The sequence below is a fragment of the Manacus candei genome, unplaced genomic scaffold, assembly GCF_025592945.1.
Source record: "Manacus candei isolate 608988 ecotype Guabito, Panama unplaced genomic scaffold, ASM2559294v1 h1tg000035l, whole genome shotgun sequence".
NCBI classification, from domain to species: domain Eukaryota; kingdom Metazoa; phylum Chordata; class Aves; order Passeriformes; family Pipridae; genus Manacus; species Manacus candei.
Genome location: NW_026138083.1, coordinates 1399490 through 1422276, shown reverse-complemented (window position 1 = coordinate 1422276; position 22787 = coordinate 1399490). Strand labels below are relative to the sequence as shown.

General features: G+C 49.1%; 1 protein-coding gene across 3 annotated transcripts in view; it reads right to left on the bottom strand.

The window, feature by feature from the left end:
- The window catches only part of SPTBN1 (spectrin beta, non-erythrocytic 1), a 114398-nt gene extending 106142 nt beyond the window's left edge, over window positions 1-8256 (bottom strand). Inside the window, exon 1 of one of the 3 annotated variants that reach the window (XM_051792817.1) lies at window positions 8117-8256. The gene's annotated coding sequence lies outside the window, so the exon portion shown is untranslated. Of the gene's footprint in view, window positions 1-7438; window positions 7607-7750; window positions 7843-8116 lie in introns of those variants that run through there. The other 2 variants (XM_051792819.1, XM_051792818.1) reach the window with 2 other exon arrangements.
- Window positions 8257-22787: the final 14531 nt, after the last annotated feature.

Sequence of the window (22787 nt, the reverse complement as noted above, 5' to 3'; positions counted from 1 at the left end):
CAAAGCTGGATTAGAGGGGCACCCGGGGTCAGGGAATCCCCCCGGGGGGCACAGCCAGGGAGCCACCATGCCACAGCCTCTTCCCAAACAGAGCTGGGGCACAGCCACTGCACCCCACTTCCCCCTGGGCCCTGCCACAGCCTTCCTTTCCCGAAGGATTGTAAACCAGGAGAACACAGAGCCCGGGTAAGTCTCCTCCCTGTGGAGAAGCCCAGGGACGGTGGTGCAGGAGAGGTGACACTGCTCTTCCCCAAGCACCGTGTGCACCTAATTCCTGGGGCTGGGATGTCACTGCTGGCACAGGTTCCTTGGGACAGTTACACCTCGTGGTGCTGCAGGGCTGACCCCAGCCCAGGAGCTGACGGGTGTTTTTCCACAAATGAAACAATCTGTTTGCCTTTTCCAGGGCGCACAAATCTGCAGGCACCGAAAGGTCACGACTTTCTGTTCCCAATCTCATGATTCCCTAACGCTCCCACTTTTATTTTCCCTTTTGTCGAGCTCCCTGTGCAGGTCCCTGCAGCAGTGCAAACATCCAGGGAATGGTTATTTCCATCCCTGCTTCCCTGGGCAGGCTCACACCGGGGCTCTGCCCAAGCACCTGCTGACTCAGGATGTCCCAACCTGGCTCCCTGGCCGCCCCCACACTTTGCTCTCACCAGCCCATTTAGAAGCCAACTCATCCTCTTTCTGTGAGGAACTAATTGAGGCGTCCCAGCTTTCAAGTTTAAATGGCTTATGCCAAGGAGTAAAGCTGTGCCATCACATTCCTCCCCTGACACATCTGACACGGGGCCGAAAATCAAACTGGCTTATTTTTACCCTCAAACAAACCCATGTACAGCCTGCAGTGGTAAACCACTGCTCATTTGAATATCCAAACACTGGCTGCTTGGATCCGGGGGCTGGTGCCAAAATCCTGTCACCCACAGCCAGTCCAGGCACGTCTGAGGCCGCTCAACTGATTCATCTCTGCCTTGGTGCTTCCAGGCAGCCCAAGATGAATTTGAAGAGGCTCCTACTGACCTACACCGAGATAAAACCCACCTCGTTTCTCCTTCAGGTGATGATGATGATATGAAATGGCTTTTCCTGTGCTGGGACTGTGGGGTTGTGTGGTTTTACCCCAGCTTTTCCCCCCTCAGCTGCAGCCCCATCCTGCCCTCAGCCAAAGCCTCGGGAGCGCCCTAAACGTTCCCGAAACGCCAGTGGAATACGTGACCAAAAAAAACCAAACCCCGAGCCCTCAGTCAATAATCCATTTTTAGGAAAGAATTTGTGCGAAAATGAGGTAAGTGATAACTTTGCAGATCTCCTGTTATCCACGGGGCTATTTTGGGAGAGTGTGACTGCATTCGCGCTTGTCGCATAGTCCTGCTCCCGATCTCCTGGCACGGCCCCAGCACATTCCAGGATTTAACGCACACGGCTCGTCGGGATGCAGTCCCACTTATCTCCCAGACACACTGACTAACACTTTCCCACATAAACTGACCCACCCTTCAGTAGCAAGAGGTCACCCAGTACAATCAGCCTTCAAATGAGGAAAACAATCAGGAAAAGCTTCTGCGATGCCAAAAACACCAACAGAATAAAACACAACGGGCTCCAGTGTTTGTTTTATCAAAACTTAGAGACTGAGAGGCAGATTTTTCAGCTGGTGATAACCAGTGCAGCTCCACCAAAGTCAACCAAGACTTCTTCCAGGCTTGGGATCTGGCTCCCTAAAAGCATTTAAAATTACTGTAGGAATATGTTACTCCAAAAAAAAGGTTAAAAATAAAAAGGCAGCAATTAATCCGCTCACTTCTTACTATCGTGAAATTAAAGAGAATTATTCATAGCATCATGCTCAGAAAAAGGTCACGATATTTTAAGTTACAGAAAAAAATCAAGCAAGTGTTAAACTAACCAGGTTTTCTTTGCCACATATGGATCCCACAGGACAAGGAATTCCTGGTAACTTATGGAGAACTCTCCTGACCCTCCTCGCCAGCCCCCTGCGTGATCCAGGCTCTAACAAAGGGTGTTCTGCTGGATGATCCTCCTCATAACCAGCACCCACTGACTTGCACAAGGCAGATTTAGGCCCAAAGCCCCCTTCCAAAAGCACAGAGCCAGGAATTTGCTGGTGAGGGGCAAAACTTGTTTTCTCCAAGCTCCATGCTGCATTCCAGTGCTGCCATAAATGTGTGTGCCACTGGCACCCCGGAGCCACGAGCTACCCACCCCCCTGCAGGGACTGCTACAGATCACCCCAAAACATTCCCACTAAATATCTGTTCACTGAGAGAAAAGGCAGTGAAAGCCCTTGAGAAGAAACTCTCATCGTTACTTTAGTTACAGACAAAACCCAGTGCTCGGAATGCCCAAACCAGAACCTGTGGATGCCCACATAAATTTATCTACATTAAAGTAGTTTACATACAGCAGGCAGCACCTTTTCCCTTCTAAGCCAGAAAACCAGAAGAGCTACTTGCTATAATTAGCTGGAGCATTTGTGGTGTTCAGGCACTGAGCAAAATTGATTTTATGAGTGGAAAAAATAAGCATTTGGTGCACAAAAGCAGAGTGTGCTCTGTGTTACCCACAGATCAGCCCCACTGTACCCAGGCTCTGACCTGCCCACGCCCTGAGAAACAAGATCCATCCACAGCTTCCTTGCCCTTCCAAACACAAGGCTCCCTTCTATCATGTAGCAGTCAAAAGCAGACACTCCATGTCATTCTATAATAAATCAACCCACAGAGCAATAGGATTAATTCAGAACAAAAGGCAGGAACTTACAGAACCAAAAGATGCAGATCTGTGCACACAATGTCTCCTAGAAGACCTTGACCACGTTCTTGGGACACTACAGGGGCCGAATCCCCCAGGGAAAATTAAAGACTTCCCAAAGGTGCCTGTAGGTCTGGTTTGGGAAAAATGTGTGCCTGGGATAAACTGGGTAATCAGTGTAACCTTAAAGCCAGGCCAGGCTTGGAGAGGAACCTCTGCGTCACCTCCGAGCACCTCCCACCCAGCTCTGGGAATAACGGCTCCAAGGAAGGGAGCAAAGGAAAAACAGAACTCCACAGATTTTGGGGTGGGCTGTGATCCTTCCTGACCAGCACAGGCACCCCACTGCAGCCCTGCCCCTGGGGTTTTAGCACAGGCATTACCTCCACGGGATGCTGTTTCATCAAACCTGGAGGCAAAGTGAAAACACAAAAGCCAGAAGGAAAGGTCCTGGACTGAGGGCAGGAAGGAGCTCAAGAGCCAGTCCAGCACTTCCTGCAGGGGGACTTCACTCCCTTTGGTCACTAAGTTGGCTCCTTCCAATCCATCAGCCTGGGTGCCAGTCCCTCCCTGGGCAGCAGAGCAGGGCTGCTTTGCTCCAGCTCTGCATCCCTTGTCTCTGGTTACATCTTCCACCCCAGAAATCTTTCCATGTCTGCAACTCTGTGTCTTCCAGACCCCACATACCACACAGGGAGCAGCAACCACCCATTTCAGGGATATCCCACCTCCCCACAGCTGAACTGAGCCATGATCAACAAAACCAAACCCAGTGCTCACACCAGTCAAACTGAGCTTTCAGTCAGTCTCTATTCTTGTCTCAAAAATAAAATACAAACACTTTGCTCCTCATTCTTTTCCAAAGCAAGCCCACAGCTCCTCTGATCCACACAGCATCCATGTTCCCTGAACAGAGGAGAAGTGGTTTCCCTTTTTGTACAGCTTTACGTGTGAGCAAAAACCAGGAGACCAAACCTAGGAACATCATTCCTGAATGTGTTTGACACATCCCTGGCGAGCTGCTCAGCAGGTATAACTTCAGGCCTGGCTACTTGTCCCAAAAAGGGAACAGCCCCTGTTTGGAATCCCAGCAAAGAGCAAACCTGCTAAATGTGGAACATTTACCTGTGAGCAGTTCCATGGCAGAGTATTTTTAGCTCCCAGGACGGGGTGTTAATGGCACACCTCTCCTGTTCCAAGGGCATGACCAGCCAGGCTATTCCCAGTGTCCAACAGGTGTGGGGCAGCACCTGCTGCCTCCAGGGCTTCACAGGGAGGGGCTCTTTTGTTCCCTCTGCCCTCTGGGTGTGAGGGGCTGCTGAATAAATCAAACCATTTCTTTTTAAAGTTCCAATACTCAGCACATGGTGAAATAAAAGTGACTGCACAATGGTGTCGTTTGTTTCTCTGGTGGCAGTGGTGACACACCAAAGGGATTTCTGGTGTGATAAAACACATGCAGCTCGGAAATAAATATGAGTTTGTGTAATATATCAAGTATATATATATATATAAATTAATCAATACATGAAGAGAGCATCAGGAAAGTGAAAAGATGTGAAAAAGTAAGAACATCCTGAAATTTTCACCATTTGACGAGAGAAACCCTCACAGAGAAGAGGCTGAGAAAAATGTTAATGGTGCTGAAAAACAATAGCTCAATATAATCCTCAACCTTAATCTGCCCTTGGCCACAGGAAGATGTTCACAATCCCTGAGCACAAAGATTACACATTGGTGCACATCTTTTGCTAATCACACACATTTCACTACAAGCAGAAATAACACTTCCAGACACAACCCCCCAGCCATAAAATCTGTTATGAACTCAACCATCACCTAACAATACACATCAAAGCTTTTTCCATGCAAAACTGGGCTTTTTTAATCAGGAATGGTCAGTAAAAAAAACATGTCTGGGATTAACAATACACAAAAATGAAATAAAGTTGGATGAAATAGAAAAAAACCTGTCTGCTTAAGTCTATGTAGAATTGATCCGTATCACTCTGATCAAGCTGTTGAAGAAGCTGGGGTCTACTGGGCATAAAAAGAATTTTATTGTGTCTTTCTCTTTTTTTTTTTTTACCATGTAATCTCTCTGAAACCCTTTTTTCATTAAAGGAAGGCAAAGCCTGGAGAGGTCCAGCTGTAACTGCTGCAACGTTGTATTCGTGTTCATTAGAAAAACAAATTCACAACAGATCATTTTAAGAGCAATAATAAAAGTCTGACAAATGAAAACCAGATGTGGGGAAAAAAAAAAAAAACAAACAACAACCCAGCACTGGGGAAAGCAGGCTCTGCCACAGGCTCTGCAGAGCAGGGCTCACACCCCCCCCGGTGCCATGTGACTCCAACACTTGCTCCACCAGACAAGTGGTGTTTGGTGAGCACAGTGATTTCCAAAGTGGAAAGGCACTAGAAAGCAAGAGGAGGCAACCAGATTTTCACATTTAATATCTCTAGGCCAGATTCCTGCTGGTTTGACTTGGGAAAGCTGCCAGGAGCTTCCAGAGGGAAGGGTCCAACGTGCTGGCAGCTCCATCAGCTGGGAACAGGAGCAGCCCATGGTGTGAGCTGGTGAGCCAGAAAATCCCTTATGGATCCACACAGTCCCTACCACGAGCACAGGCCTGGTCTAACCAGGATTTCCCAGGCTCTGCTCTCCTACACAACCCCCCAGGGTCCCAGGGGTGCTGGGGGGCTCCTCGCCCTGGCTCTCCATCCATCCCCTGCAGCTCCACCACTTCCAGAGGTTTTCCTGGACCCAGGAAACGGGGAGCAGAAGGCCTGTGGCCACAGCCACCGGCCTGGGCAGGATTTAGGAGCTGACTCATGGCTAACGGGCAATGACAAACTGTTGTCCTGGTTGTGCACTTGTGTCCAGATCAGATGACTAAGGAATTTAGGTGCCTATAGAGATTAAGGGGCTAAATAACTTTTGCAGCCCGAGCCTTAAACATCTGCATGAGCAGAGCTTTCCCTCCGTGCTCCACAGAAGATGTCCAGGCACTCCTTGCTAATGAAATACAATAATTTAATAATCCAACTACAGATGTGAAATGCTTTAACTGACCCACATGAAAAATAAATCCTTAGTCAGGTGACGTAATGCACACGAGCATTCCAGGCCCATCCCATACAGGGGGTTCAGCTGATTCCATTTTACATGTGATGAAGGAAAAGGAGACATCTTCCATGAAACGGTTTGTGCTGCCCAGGGGCAGCATCCTGGGCTCACACACATGGGGCTCACCCCTCTCTGCTCGCTCCTGGGTGCAGGCAGGGCTCAGGAACACACAGCAAGCAATCCCAAAAGCTGCAGGATCGGTGCCACCACAGAGATGAAACAGCACCTCTGACGCTTTTTGCCACACAACTGCTGCGAGCTGCTATTTTATCCCAAAATGCTGCATCCTGCTTTAGTGAGTGTCATTTGCTGCACTTAACCTGCATTACAGACAAACCCAAACGGGTGGTGTTCCAGACCCTGAGCTCCTTGATAATTCCGTGGTTATGCTACTGCATGAAATAACAAAATATTCCCTTTTTTTTTTTTTTTCTTTTGCTTATCCAGCACTGGTTGTGACACATGAAGCCAGCCCCTAGTCCCTCCCCACGGCCCCACAACCACTGCTAAGTCATGGAGGCATCATTACAGCCATTTCTGTGTTACCGACAGACAGAGAGAAAAACCAGAATTCCGAAGGATAATATCAGTTCTTTAGAAATCACATCTCACTGCCGTCACCCACCTTCCCAGCCCTTGATCCCACTGCATTTTCATCTCCTGTCTCTCTCTCTCTCTCCAGAGCCTGCTGAGCATATGCAAGTCCTTCCTCCTGCAATGGCCCGAGGAGTCACAGCCTCCCCTGACATTTTCACACGGCTGATATCCCTCGGAACAGATTCCCCTCCGTGCCCTGCCTCCCCAGCCCCGGCTCCGGGGAGCATTGTTTCCCGAGATGCCTGTCAGCGGATGCCGGGCTGCGGGAATTCCAGTCTTTCCCCCGAACTGCTCAGTGAGCAGGTTTCATAATGCTCGTATCCTGTCAATAGAGGTCGAAGGATGTACAGAACGCTCCGGATCTTGACAGTTTATTCCTTCTCCCTGCAATCCTGCTCCTGGTTTTGAACACTTAGCATTTATACCTACAGACAACGCTGAGTACGATACAGAAATACAGATCACTACTCACCTTTAAACAATTTTACTCGCAATTAAGACACCAACATCACAAATTCAGCGCTCGCTCTGCTTTTGTATTATCGCTCCGAGAGGAAAAACATCAGCTCCTGACTAACCCCGCCGCCGCGGTGCCCTGAGCGCGGCGTTCAGCGCTGCTGCAGTCTGTGTCTCTAGCACAAGTCTGCCATATTTTTTTTGTTAAATCAGGCCTGTACCCACCTAAGAGCGGAGCCAGCCCCGAGCGGCCGAACCGCCCCACGCATCGCGCCGCTCACTGCGGGAGCCCCGGCCGCGGGGAAAGGCGGGGGAAAGCGGCGGCTCCCGGACCGCAGCCCCGCACCCAGCCCCGCACCCAGCCCCGCAGCCCCGCAGCGCTCCCGCACACAAAGCCCCGCGGGGGCCGCGCTGTCAGTGCCCGCGCCCCCCGCGCCGCCCCCCGCCCCGGCTCCCGAAGCGCTCGGGCATTACGTGCGTTCCGGGGCAGCAGCGCAGGGCAGCAGGACCGCACCGCTCCGCTCCGCTCCGCACCGCACCGGGCGTGCGGCTGCGCGGGGGCGGCTCCGCGGGCGGCTCCGGCCGGCGGAGGGAGCGAGCGAGGCAGGGAGAGGGGCAGGGGCGGCGGCCGCGGCCCCCGGGGACGGGCCGGGCCCGCGGGGCAGGGCAGGGCCGGGCAGGGCGGGGCCGCCGCGCGTCTGACAGCGCCGGGCCCGCTCCGCGCTCCCCGCTCCGCGCCCGGCGCTCACCCCCGGCTCCCGGTGCCCGGCTCCCGGCCGGCCCTACCTCCGTGCGGCGCGGCTCTCGCTCGGTGCGGAGGGCGGGCGGTGCCGGCGGTGCCCGCAGCCCCCGGCGCTGCGCTGCGTGTGCCCCGCCCGGCGCGGAGAGAGGGGCGAGCGAGGGGCGGGGACAGCGCGGGAGCCCCCGCCCCGCGCCCCTGCCCTGCGGAGGGCTCGGCACGGCCCCGCATCATCCCCCGCCCCAAGGACCCTGCCCTGCGGAGGGCTCGGCACGGCTCCACATCATCCCCCGCCCCGCATCCCTGCCCTGCGGAGGGCTCGGCACGGCCCCGCATCCCTGCCCTGCGGACCCTGCGGCGCGGGGGGCTCGGCACGGCCGCCGTATCTCCCCGCATCCCCCGGGCACCCTCACCTGTGCTGCTGCTGCTGCGGGGCCTGCCCTGCGCTCACGCCAGGTCTTGCCCCTCCGCCGGCCCGCGCTCCCACAGCCTCCCGCGGGTGTTATCCAGCCGCTCCCGGCTCGCCTTCCCTTCTCCCGAACATTTATTTGGTTATTGGGTCTCTCCAGCCTTCTCGCCCCTCCTCCTCTGACACCCGCTCCTGTCGCAAAGACAATGTTGGCTCGCCCCCAGCATCCATTTCCTCTAGCGCTGCTCTCCCTCCCGCTGCTCTGTCATTCCTGGTGGAAACCCCATCCCGGCTTTGACTTCCTCCACTGCAGTCATCCTCTCCCACTCCAGTCCTGCCACCTTCCCACATAAACAGCCTCCCTTTGACAGTGTAACGCAACCCCTGAAACTCGACCCCGGCTGCCCTTCTGCAGCACTTTCCCTTCTCCTCCTTTCCTGGGCAGGATTTTGCCTGTCTTTCCAGAGAAAACTGCTATCCCACAGCCAGGGTGCCTTTCCTCTTTCCCCCATGTCCCTCTTGCACGGCCAAGGTCAGAGGCAGACATTGCTGCTTCACCTTTCCTGTGCTAATCCTGGTCCCTCTGCTCCCATCCGTGTGTGTCCTCACTCTCCTCGTGTCCATGCTCGTTCCCTCCCATCCACTGTCCCTCACCCATAGCTTTCAGTACAGCTATGGAGTAGTGGTATCCATGTCCTTTGTTCAGGAATCAACAAACCATTGGATTCATTCATCTCCTTAGTTATCATTCCCTTTTCCCTGCTCTTCATCCCCGCACTCACTCCTGACTCTTTAATTGCTGTCTGGAGTTCCTCTCCTCTGTGCCTGTCTCAAACTCCTTATCTGGCTCCTGCCCCTCCACACTCAGATGCTTTGCCAAAGTTACTAATATCCACTTCCTGGCGTAATCTCTGGAATATTGCTTCATTTCCAGCCTGTCAGAATTATCAGCCTGGCTCTTTTGGATATTTTCTTCTCCGTTGGTTTCCAAGACTGCTCCCCCAGAGTCACCTCCCTACAGCTCCTCAGACGCCTGATTTCCAGTGGGAGTCTGAATGGACTAAGCCCCTCGAACTTGGGAAAAGCTCCTCTGGCACTGAGAAAGGCTCTTTGAAATGTTCTGTCACCAGGAAGCCTACAGGAACCTTGATAGGAATATACTTCCATGTTTGTCACTCGTGCTGGTTCATATCCAGTCCTTGGGAATGCAGCAAAAATGCGTGTATAAATACATATGTAATTTATATTCAAATGCTAGGATATTAAGAAACATCCTAAAAAATCACCCTTCACTCAACTATTAATATCCATCAAGCAAGCTGGCAGGGACAGAAGATTGCGGTGTCTGGGAGTGAGCGAGAACATGCCGCGTATTTTAGGATTGTGTCTGTCTTAACCCCCACAGCTCAAAGAGGGGTGGGCCATTGATTCCCATGGAAATAACTGGGTAGGAATGAACGCCTGGAGAAGCTAGAACCAGAATAGCAGGGGCATTGTGGGCTCCAACCAGTTATCCCAGTTATTAAAAGTCATTTTCTTCTTTCTACAGAGCCCACATTTGGTAAAGAACGGGGCAGGTGCAGACATTTTGCTGCTGATGGTTAAAAGCAGCATCTCCAGCCCTGACAGAAAGGATGATGGTTTAATTTTTGAAAATTACTGAACCTATTTGTCTGTATTCTCAGCATGAACCTTCCACTCACAGTGTTACAAAGCCCAAACCTCCAGCTTGGTGACAACTCATCTGGGAGTAATTACCAGGTTAATTACCAGCACTTCCCAATATCAGTGAGTAATCCCAGTTAGACAAACAGGTTGTTCCCACTGATGGCCACATTCCCTCTCAACTAACCAAGCTGAAAGGGGTGGGATGAATGGGTATGATAGAAACTGTTGTTAAATGAAGTGAAAGGGGAAGCAACAAGTTGGGCAAAGTCATTCCCCTTCTGCTGTTACTTTGTAGTTACTTTGGGAAGCCCAAGGCTTTTTCCCTTACACACATTTTGCCCATGAAAATATGGACTTAATCTGTTTTTTTTTTTTAGTTTTGAACCTACCAAGCCACTGCACTCAATAATATAGTCTGATGCTCATCCCACAGAAATATATCCATGTGCATATTGACACCTTCTCCAAGGGGAAAACACTGCACAGGTGTGTAAAGGCAAACACTGAGAGATAACTTAAAAATAAATCCTAGTTGAAATAATCTAATGCACTTCTAAAAATAAAATGAAACAAAATTAGAATGGTAGACTTGTTCAGGTTGGAAAAGTCCTCTAAGGTCATTGAGTCCAACCATTAACCCAGCACAACTAAACCACGTCCCCAAGGGCCACATTTGAGTTTGCACAAGGTGCTTCCAAGCAGAAACAACAGCAGCACATCTAGATGAGATACTAAGAGTCACAATTGCCAAGGCAATACTAAAACTCAAAAAACTCTGTTGAAGGATGGTGGCAATTTCTGAGAACATGGAAGACACACACCAACAAACTCACACTGCAATGAAATCCTTCCTGGCTGTACCACCAGACTGGAAGAGCCCTCTGCTACCAGCGTTCCAGTTCCACAGGTTCCCAGTGTGACTGAGGCACGTTCCTCCCACCAGACACACCTGCCCTCCACCCCTCACTCCCGGCTGCAGACACAGAGCACGGCTCAAAGGCACAGACCCAGACTGCTGCTCTGTCTCGTGGCAGACTTGGCCAGGCTCTTGAGAGGAAAATCAAAGATGGGCAACAACCTGCCTGAAGGGAAAACTCAGCTTCCTCACTATGTGCACAAGGTGCCTGGAAGCTCCTCTGGCACAAACATTTCCTCACAGAACTCTGTTTCTCCTCATCATCTGGGTTACACCCAGCACTGTTACACCATTACCTTCAGCAACACTTCGTAGCAAAGCATTCCCTGGGATCCATTTCCCAGGATATTTCTGTTTCCCAACAGCCACTGCAAACAGAAACGTGCCTGATTATCGCCCTTGGTTCCCCTGCTCTCCACAACCAGCTCCCAAGGCTGACCAGCCCAGAGCTCTGCCTCAGGAATTAACCCTCAGCCAGGTATCTCCAGGCACACTATCTGGCAGTCTTCTGCCACATGGAATGTGTGTGTGACAGAGGAAGGGCTTTTGCTGGAAGGAAGAGCCAGCAGGGACATGCAGACCCTTAGTAACTCCACTCTCAGGCTGCACATCAGAGGTCTGGCCATACTCTTCGGCTGAGAAAATCCTATTTCTCTATTCTACTGCTCTGTGCCTACCCTGTGCCCGCAGCATTTGTTTTCAACCATTTTCTCCACCACCAGCTCCCACGAGCTTCAGGCCTATTTCTCCTCCTGCCCAACATCCCAAACCCTGGAAAATGACTCAAGCACAGGGCACTCACATAGGCTTGGCCTCGGCCAGCTGCTGCCTCCTTCCCACGCCACCGGAGTCAGCGGTGGAAACGCTGACAGTGTGAAGGCAAGATGGCTTTCCTGCTGCCCTGCCAGCATCCCCAGGCCGGGAGGAGCCCTGGCAGGAGGCCCTGTGGAGGGACAGGAAGCATTAGTGAGAGCTGGCAGGGGCTGGGGCCAGCCCTACCACCCCATCCCTGCAGACACCTCCAGCATGTGCGAGGCAGCGCATTAAAAATTAAATTAGTGCCTTGGGACCTGCTCTCGTGTCCTGGGGGCTCCACACGGAAGGATCCAGTCACAGGGGATGGCTACAAAGAAATCCAGTCCCAGAGGATGCAGAGTAAAGTTTCTTGCCCCTCTTAAAGCCCCTTCTGTGGTGCAGCAGTTTGAGGCTCAATCCCAGGGGTTAAAGGTGTCCATGCACCAGGGTTTTTCCTCGTGGGCACCAAAAGGGAAATGGGGAGGGAAGGTGTCCAAAAGCCTCAGTGTTTATCTGTCCCAAGAAAATCTGCATGATTCTCTGCAAAAACCTTTCCCCCTTGTTGCCAAACATCCTCTTCCCTTATGTTTCACCATAGTTATACCCCTTCATTTCCTCTGGGTGCATTAGAAATGCAGCTAATTAGAAATGTAATGGCTTTTAAACTGACAGAGAGTAGGTTTAGATGGGATATCAAGAGAGAAATCCTTCCCTGTGAGGGTGGGGAGGCCCTGGCACAGGTTGCCCAGAGAAGCTGTGGCTGCCCCATCCCTGGAAGTGTCCAAGGCCAGGTTGGATGGGGCTTGGAGTGACCTGGGAATAGGAGAAGGTGTCCCTGCCCATGGCAGGGGGTGGAATGAGATGAACTTTAAGGTCCCATCAACCTAAGCCATTTTGGGATTCTGTGAAAAATACACACTGGACAGTCTGTGTGATGTGACAAAACAAAGTTGTCACATACATTAGTCCATTAACTACTACAGGGAAAAAAGTTAAATTCCTGGCTCTGAGATTCCATTCACTTCTCTGACATTATGGCCACTTTTCCTATAGAACCTGAAGCTGGGTGAAGGTCAGGTTAAGACATCAGCACATGCTGCAAGAACCCACCAGCATAACTAGATTTTTAAGTGCTCTCTGTGGTGATTACCTTGCTCCAATAACGCTGGGGTGGAATTCCTGAGGCTGTGATCCCTCATTCAGTTCCAGGCAGCTGGACCTTGTGCAAGGATGTGTCAGACACCAGTGGAACCCCATCCAGGTGCAGTCACTGCTGGTGAACTCTCAGATTGAATCCCACAAATGATGGCTTTGGGTGTCACTCTCTCAGTGTCTGGTGGGCAAAGAGCTCCCAGGGCCATAATTCTGTGTTAGAAAGGATCTGGCCAAAGGAAAAAAACAAACAAACAAAAAAAGTCAAAAGCAGCCAAGCAGAGCAGATTTTAAGGGCTTAAGGCATGGCCTGCAGGATTTCCACAGAGCTCCACACACAGCAAGTCATCCTTTCATAAAACCTGGCTTTCAAACTGCAGGCAAAAGTCCTGGAGTGTCTTAGAAACCCCAGGACTGGTTTTCAAGTGTCATCAGTCTCATCTGAGCACAGGCAACAGACCCCACATTCCCTCACCACTCCCAGAGTGGGGCTGGATACACCATCCATGCAGCATCTGCCAACTAGGAAGGGGAATCTATTGATAAATACAATTTTATCAGCCCCCACCCCTGCCCAGCCACGGGTCCACAAGCCACCAGTACTGTTCAGCAAAACAATAAGAGAACCATGGAACTGCAGTTGGGAGAGTTCTGGCACAGGAGGGAAACGTGGGCTCATCTATTTATAAGTGCAGTCTGGAGCAGTTTCACTGATCACCCTATAAATAGTGCCTTGCATGAAACCCAAAGCAGTGCATCTGGTATTTCATACCTTCCTGCTCCTTGTTCTGGAGCAGCAGTCCTCTGCAGAACATCCTCTCCCCTCTACTTCTGGGGTAATTCTAAAAGCTTGTCGAAGCTTACTCCTAAATTCTTGAATTCAAGGTCCAAACACCTTGTTTACACAAGGGGAAAAGAACCAGGAGGACTATTTAGCCTTTTGCAGAAAGGATATGAAGGGAAATCTTCCTCCTGCCAGGCTGTACCTACAGCATGTACTTCCTTGAAAACCCACTTGTAAAGGTACCAAACCCTGGAGGGAAGATTGGTGCCTCATTAGCAACACCAGCTAAGGCAGGAGAAAGGTTTAAAAGCCTGCTAATATTCTGATAATAACAGTTTATCCATGCCCAGAGGATCCCAGCCATCTGTCAGATATTCCATCACAAAGCAGAATCAGTGGATGGCTGAGGGGGAATGTTGAATTGCAGAATTAAATCTTAATTGTGGGATAGTTTCCTAGGCTCTTACTCTCAACTTTTATCTTTATTACAACTAGCCAGAGGTCACGATGCTTTAAATTCCTGTCTTCCAGGGTGGATGTTATTCCCAAAGCCTAGAACAAGTTGGAGGGCTATTGTTTAATCCACTCTCCCTCTAGGAGCAAAAACAAAGTCAGAAAAACCAGAGTAAAACTTGCACAGCAGGTGATGCCTCTTGCATCCTTCCTCTCCAGGAATCCTGTCTCCTGGAGCTTTATTTCCAGTTAACTGAGTAGTCACCTCAACTTCAGAGGTTATGACTTCTTATCCAGGTTATTTTCATGAGGAAAAATGTGCTTTTTACAGAGCCAAACAAGCTGATCTTTCCCCAAGGACCCACCCAGCACACTTATTCTTACTCACCTGGAAATCCATGTCTGCTCTGGTCCCAGGGAAGCAGCAGCTCCAAACCCACACGGGATCCTCTGAGGCAAAACTGAGGTTGGGATTTCACAAAAAAACATCCAGAGGGTTCCCGAATTTGCAGGCAACCCAGTTTCATTCAAAAGGCTGGTATCTGGGAGAAGAAAATACCAAAATGACTCTCAGGAAAGTTTGAGAAGTGGGATAGCTGATGGGAACAGACCCTGTACAGTCACAGGTTGCTGGCTTTCCCTATCCCTGAGTACTTTTGGGGCCTTTGTGCTGTCTGTGGAAAACAGAACAAACACAGGGGACAGCACAGTGATTTTCTCAGCCAAGAGATGAACATTTTTAAGCACCTGACAGACCAGAATTTGACTTTTTTCCCCCTGCATTCACATTCGAGGTTCCTTTACACCTCAATGCTTTCATCACCTTTAGGAAATAGAAGCCTAGAATGGAAAAATTGCCTTTAACACGGGACAAAAAGAGTCTGGTGCTGGAATTTCAAGTTGAAATACACCGGTAAAGATTTGTGATTGCAACTTTCCCCTGGAGCTCACTGGAAAACGTCTACAGTTATTCAAAATCCATATTGAAGTCACAATGTTTGGATCTTCCTTGGGACATTTGAGGATGCAGGAATTGGGTGCAATTTTGAACAAAAACAAAGCCATGGGTTACATTAAACGTATTTTGTGGTACAAGGATCTGAAATCCACAGAAGGAGAAAGTCCCAAAGTTTGTAGAGAAAATAAAGGGGGGGATTTCTGGAAAAGCACAGCCCACAGTAATTGTGGTCCCTCCCCAACCTTATAAACACAGCTCCCCACTCCAGAAACAAACAGGAGCTGTGTTTACACGGGAGGAAGTTGTAGCTTGTCAGGATACGGTTGTATAAATAATTTAAAAAATGCCCCAGTACATACTGCATGTCCTTTTAGAAAGGAAAATAAGAGAATGGAAAATTCTGTTTTCCCACCGTGGGCAGAAAGTCATTCAAGTGTCTGTGACACACAGGCCAACGCCTGCTGGAAGTTTCCTTCCTTGAGCTTTGGATCAGCTCCACGGTGAGAACAGAGAAAGTCATCCACATCCTTCCAATTCAGGTGGAAGAATTCAGGGTGCACTTTCCACTTGGAATGCAAGTTCTATGTTTATAGTGCACAACAGGAAAGGAAAACAAGGGTTAATTGTAACTGCAGAGGAACATGGCGTGAAAATGCAGATTTATTTTTTTTTTTGGTGACTTTTTGTTTCATTTTAGAGTGAATCCCAAGATCCAGAATAAGGCACGTTAATGAAGCATTGAGGGGAAAAATGTATTAAAAAAAAATAATCTTTCTCCCTGATGGATCAGAAGCCCAGACATGCTCTGTTATCATGGTCCTTCAGATCATGAACCAACTGACCCTGCTACACTTGCTGTGTGTCCTGTAGGACCAGGGCGTGTTCTCAGGGAAGCTCTAACTCTGGGACAGCTGAGATAACCCAGACTCATTGTTTAATCAACTTTGAATTGGGTACACGGCTTGGAGCTCTCATCGTTGCTGGGCTGAGCTGTCCAAGGGTGGTGATGGTAATAATTCCTTTATTGCTCTTTGGGCACTCAGGAGTCTCCTGGTCTGTTCTCCCATGGAGTTCTGGTCTCATCTCACCCATTTTTCTCCCATTTTTACCACTTCCACACTGGCTGCTCTTTACTGACCCAGAACCAGGAAGGCAGCCTGGAGCATTCTCTGCTGGAAACAGCAGATCCCAAAGAGGCCAAGATGGGAAAAAAAGATCCACGTTCAGATCCATGCTTAAAAAATGGTAATTTTTTTTAAATTCCCTGGTCCAGATGAATGCACATGGGTAAACTGCCCCCTGCAGAGTGTTCCCATGGAGCTGGGAGCACCCAGGGACAGCAGCTTGGAGGGTGCCAAGGGCAGGGTCACTCCATCAGCCCTGGGAATCATACCCAGGCTGATTTCTGCCTTAGGGGAGACTGGAATGCTTTATCTCCAGAAGCCCAACTAACAGAAAGATCACTGAAATGTATTTTATCACTGTTTCCCTTACAGATTTAGGTAGGAGAAGAGTAATGTAAGATTTGACACGTTCAGAAATCTTCCTAAGTGACTTTGACACTGTGAGAAGGGAGGAATCTGGGTCAACTCCCTCTCCTGCTCCCCTTTGTTTTCCAGGAGAAAAGGATGACACTACTTCTGTTGTTGCTGTGATTGCTGCACCTGCTTCTGAGGGCTACTCTTGAGACACAAAAAGGAGCTTAATACAGGGAAAGGATGAGACAGAAGTACAAAACTAGTTTAGCTCCAGTATGTCATTTATCAAATCAAGGCATGAATTCCAATTTCTCAAGCAGAGGCCAAGCCAGTTCTGCATGTGCTGAACACAGAACACACTTCGGGCTCAAATCCATCAGGAAAGCACCAGATCCACCTGCTGAAGGTGATGGTGGAGAAATTCACCACAAATAAAGTGCAAGTTTTTTCACCCATGTGAGCAATGAACTATCAGGACCATTCACTTTGGGATGTACTGAGAGCACATGAATTCTAGCAAATACCAGAGTAAAACATATTTGCGAAGGTGATCCCGTGGCTTCAGGAGGAAATTCCAGCTAGATGAAGGAATTCCTCCCTGAGCTTTGATGACCTGTGCCATGGAAATACTAAACAAACATGGAGGTTCCTTCTACTCCTAAAAAACAATGTACAGACACTTCAGTCACTTCACCTTTGACACTCAAGTCACCTGTTGATAGGTCAATGCAAATAAAGACTTACTTTCCTCTTCAAGCAGAATGCTGAATTCTGTGCCATTTATTATTCCTAAATCCTCAGCAAAAACCCCTCAGAGAACTTAGGCAGGAGGAACGGGTAAAGGATCCAAAGATTTACCAGGGGCAAAAGGGAAAATGTGCAAATCCAGCTCTGAACTCCCTGAACTCCTCTTTTCAGGAAATTGGTAAGAACTTCATTATTGTTAAAAGTGCAAGTGTTGACTTCAGTCAGCAGCTCCAAACTGGGGAAGCAAAGACCCAGATGTGTAATTCCATGTGAAACCAGGCTAAAAATCCCTGTGAAATTGTCCAGGGCTGTTATTGCTCTTATCCCCTGTGTTTCAGTGGAGCTGAACTAAGAGCTGAAGGAGGGAAGCTGAAGTCCACATACCTCTGGATGGTTTTCCAGCTCCTTCCAAGCATGGACACAAAGGTCTCTTCTCATCCCTCAGTCTGGGTGACGTCACAGGTGCCTCCTTAACTCCCAGCTGGAAGTTTGTGATAAGGAAAAGCAGGAAACAATCCTACAAATAAACAAAGACATGTTCCAGGTGGATCCACACCCATCTAAAAATGGAGACTTTCCATTATGGAATGTACTTAGCAATAATCCATATCTGCTTCCGCAAAGGCATATTCAATATATTTTTTAAAAGTTCATCAAAGGTTCCAATCAGACCAGTTCAGGAAAACCAAGAATAACCTCAGTTCCCATTCCAGGGCAGTTGTTTGGAAATATCTTACTCTCCACTAACTAAGCTATGATAAAGGTATCACAAATATACTTGATTTGTGCACGTAATGACAACAGGTAAAACCCCTGTACTTCAGAACCTCTGGGGCCCCACCACAAGCTTCCATCCTTCAAGGTATTCACATTTTCTCTGTGCCTGTAAAGGTGCCAAAAAGACTGTCTGTTTGCTATTTGCCATCAGATCTCAGAAACAATTATTTTTTTAGTGTAAAATTTTTTTTAAAATAGTTAAAAGTCTCAATTTCTTCCTTCCTTATACACATACTCACATTTTATCAGGGATTTTAAGACACTTGGCCTTTTTTTCTGAAATCCCTGCTCCCGGAGTCAAACGATAAATCAGAAGAATAAGAATGTTTTAGAGCTCAGATCTCTTGACAGGTTGTGCTGTTCTACCCAGCAAAGAAAAAATAAAGTTTATTGTCTTTTTCAGCTGTTGAAAAATGTTTTAAAAATGCATCTAAGACCCCTGAAAGGCAAATATAGAAATTCACCTCCCTTTCTTTTTTTCTTCAGTCTCACAGGATTCAAATCCCCCTCCTCTCCAGGAGGATGTAATTTGGGGATTTGAAACTGTGAGGGCTGCGATGGTGCCCGTGAACCTCCTGGGTCGTGGTCAAAGTACAGGAGGGTGGAGACTCCTGCAAAGCCAGGCCTGGGCTTGTATTTGCTTCTCTCCCTGCTTCCATCCTTAGGGTTTTCCATAAGGCATCGATTTCGTTTTCGAATATGACTTTTACGTAACCGGGACATTTTGTGCAAACCTGGTTAACTCCGTGCCCTCAAAATATCCTGTGCTTTCCAGCATATAAATCCAGGCCTTGACATCGAAAGAATGCTTGGCAGATCCAGCAGGAAGCACAGCCAAGAGAGATGTCAAAGGTATTTGAGAGGTTTCCAGTCAGCCAAGGATATTAACACCTTGCCTGAACTTAAAAGGAGTAAGATTTTTGCGGCATGAAAAAGTGATTTTAAGACGATTTTTTATGTGTTCCGCAAAATGTTTGTGTGCTTTGAATGCACTGTCACGGGGAGAACCCTCCAAGAGCTGTAAATATTCATTCACAGTCCTGGCTGGATTTGGGAGCCTCAGCCAGCTTCTTGGACAAAATCTCTCTCATGTGTGCACAGAAATGGAATTATCTGGAATCCAGAAGAGCTGAAAGGGAGAGAGGTGCTCCCAGGTGACAGCCTGCCATGTCTCAGCACAGTTTCACTGTGTGTCTCCTCAGAAAACTGTCAGGGACAAAAACCAAAAGAGAGTCTGCCTTTCCAGTGCCTTGAACTCTGAAAGAAATGGGAGTGGAAAGGATCCCAGAGGGCTGCTTCTCCCAAGACACACCCAGACCTGTGTTTGATCCTTCTTCTGACAGCCCTTCAGTCACAGCCCTCCCTTCCCTCTCTCTGCACCTCTTCAGCTCTCCCAGTTTTAAAGGTTTAGCCAAAAATCCAGCCCAAATGGTGGCCCATGCTGAAGCAGCACAGTAGGGTTTCCACACTGTGTTGGCACCCCCCAGATTTTCACTGGCGTTGCTTTGGAGTGGTTCTGCACCAGCCAAGGGGTTCAGCAGAACTTCCCCCCGGCTTCTGCAGAAATCAGGACATCTTTTCCTCTAAGTCCAGCAGAGATCTCTTAAAATCCCAGCCAGCTTTGGCTGGATTTTCCAGGCAAACCCCCCTGTTTGTCCCGGGTGCGGCAAGGGAGCCGCGTTGGCTGCGGGAGCCGGGAGGAGGGAGCTCCGTGCCAGGAGATAGCAGAGGCCATGGAGCTGGCCCCAGCCCCCTGGACTGCTTCCCACTCCTCAGAGCCAACAGGTCTCCACCCAAGACACAGCCTGGGACTTCCCACCCCTTCCCAGAACACCAGCAGGCTCTGGGTTTTATGCTGAGGCCCCAGACACGATCCCCATGTCATCTGTGCCACCACTCAGAGCCTGAGTTTTCCAGTGCTTTCCCAGATTATTTCATTGATCCAGGCATACTTCAAGGCATCACGTTTGGCAGAAAAATGAGATTACCTTCTCTTCCACCAGTCTTTCCTATTCTGCCCCCTGTTCCTGCATCACATCACTCAGGAGAACTTCCCTGTCCCCATGGACAAGCATCTGCCTGGAAAACAGGATCAGCTTCCCTTCAGCAGGGAAGGCTGGAAATGGGACCAAGCAGGCACAGAGCCAAAAGTACTTTCTAGAATCATCTGGCCCCTGTCAAGCCTGGAACTCCAGGGGAGATCTGGGCCCTCCCTGGATGATCCCTCCTCCGGCTTTTCCGGTGCTGCCCACGCTGCCAGGTCAGGCTGGCGCCACAGACAGGAGCCAACACACCTGAGTGAGCTGCCACCAAGGCAGGGACAGCTCTTCTGCTCCTGTCTGCAGCTGACCTGACTCCACAAGGAACAGCACTGAAGAGATGGCCAAGCACAGCAGAGGTAGAAATGCCAGAATCGAAGGAACAGAGACCCCCTAACTAGGAATAATTGCCTGAATTCCCTCCCCTCTTACATACACCACAACATCCCTCATTTCTTTCACCAGCAATAAATTCTGGGTAAACTGGATTACATCTTGGTTTAGGTTTGTCTTCCTCAGAGACTTGGGGGCTCCAAGAGGAGGAAAATTAATTATTCACTCATTATGCAGCCTCTTACACTGCTGCAGTGATTACTTACCTTCCTCACTGAAAACACAAAACCCCCTCAGAACAAATAAAAAACACCAAACTGCTCCTCTGATGGAAGTTTTCAGCCCTCTCCCCCCTCCATGGATTGCACAATTTCAGTGTGATGAACTATTACACACAATTTTTCCCAGTGGGCCCCAGCCTCCTGTCTGCCTCCAGGAAAAGTGATCCCTAATAGCAACAAGTAGGTACTGTGTTTTCTCCCCACCTTTCCTTTCCGCTCTTAACTCTGCATTTCTCATCTCTTTGCTGGTGTTTGGGTTGGTTTGTTTCTCCTGGTGCTCCCTAACCCTCACCACTCATCCTCATCACTCAGCTTCCATTCTCTCCCTGTTTATCTGGTCACGCTCAGGTTTCATGAAACCTGTTTCAGCCATGCTGACCTACCAAATTCCACTCCACCAGACCTCACCCTGCACTCATACATCCCTAAAAGTGCTGTCTCCTTCCCTCCATCCCAGCTAAGCTTACTCAGCCCTCTCTTTTTCCCTCCCACACCGGGGAGCAGTGAGAGGGCAGGAAATGGTGCTTCCCTGCACTTTATACCTCCCAGATTTTGTCCCTGGAGCAGGAATTGGAGGAAGGATTTCCGTGCCAGAACGTGCTCTGTGCCCACAGACAAACTCTAACAAGCCTCTCCCTGGTAGGTGGTGGTGTTACTGAGGTTTTACAGTGTCTAAATTCGGGATACTTTCACAGAATGACAAATCACACATCTGTGGTAACTGCCTTCCTGAACAGCGAGTCAATAAAGTTTAACCCATCTATAAAAAATGTCATATAATGTGGGACACACTCGGTTGTGAGGAAGAGCTGAAGTGCCTTTGTTCAAAGTTAACCCAAGTTCAACCTGAGTCTGACACCGAGGGCAAGATGCTTCATCTGCAGAGTTCAAATCTGACACTCACAAGCTACTGGAAAAGGGGAACTGGGAGCCTCAGACACTGTGTCTGTGTCAGTTCTTGGCACAGACACCTAAACTTTCCATAATACGTTTTCTCAGCAACTGAAGCTTTTGGGAGATTACGGTGTCTCAAGACAATCTCTGCATGTGGGTTTTCCTCCGAGAGGTTTTGAGATGCTCTACCAGTTAGTTTTTGGGGAAAACCAAACCTGTTCCCACCCTTCTCATCTCTGCTCTGCTGCAGCCATTCCCACTCAGCCATCACCTCCAGAACATCACAGGCAATTAATCCCACCAGATGCTCCCCTCTCCTGCAGCTCTGTTCAAGAAATGCTCAGCCACATCAAGCTCCTTTGGGTATTTTTACCCTGCTCAAAGCCAGCCCTGTGGCTCTCACTCCAAACTGCTCCTTTGCCCACCTCCAGCAGTGTTAGAATTTTCCTTAACCAAAACCAACTGTCCTGCCCTCCCTTTTCCGGAGAGAACCAATGTACATGGATTGCTATGCCTGGAAGTCCATCTCTGATATTTGCTAGCATTTATTTACCATCTCCTGAGATGCACAGCTCAGCTGTGCAAACAAGGAACACTTCTGAGCAAACTAATCACCCTGCAATTAATATCCAAGCATTGTCTAATGGAGGAGGCCAAGTTATTCTAACAGCCATGAGAGAAAGAAATTAGTGTAAATGATATTTAACCCACCTGCAGAGCAAAAAAAAAAAAACCTATGGCTTGGTAAGAAACAGCAGAGTCAGTGAAAAATGGCCTAGGAATTGAGAGCAGGCATTGGGATCCTAAATAAAAGGTGGAACAAAGGGGGTTCACCCAATTTGGATCTGGATCTACCTGTGACTGACCTGGAACCCAAAGCTCTGGGATCCTCCACCTTCCACTGCAGTTCAGGCACAATAAATCACAGTCACGGTCACGCACCAAACACTGAGGAAATGCGTGAGAGATCTCCACACCCAATTTTCTCTGTCCTTTTCCTGACTGTTTGGAGCCTCCCAAATCCCTCTTAGTCCCTCCAAAGTAATTGCAATAAGATGTCCTGTCATCACATCGAAATGTGCCTGTTCAGTGTCTGCAGGGTTTGTGCTCCGAGTTCAGAGGGAGGCTCTGTAGCATTCCCAGGGACCAAGTGACCCCTCCCTCATCCCAACCAGCAGCACCAGTCCACAGGCTTTGAGGGTTATGGATGTTGGGATGGATATCCAGCTCCTCTGAGACCAGCAAAGGCCTAGCCAAGTGTTGAAGATTAATTTGCTGTAAGTTAGCAGCAAGCCCTAGTAATCAATTTGTCATCTGAGTTCCATAAAGTTCTGCCAACCTTAACATTCCTGCTCCTTGCACGGCAATCTGTTCTCATTGCTAGCTGCTATTCTATATAT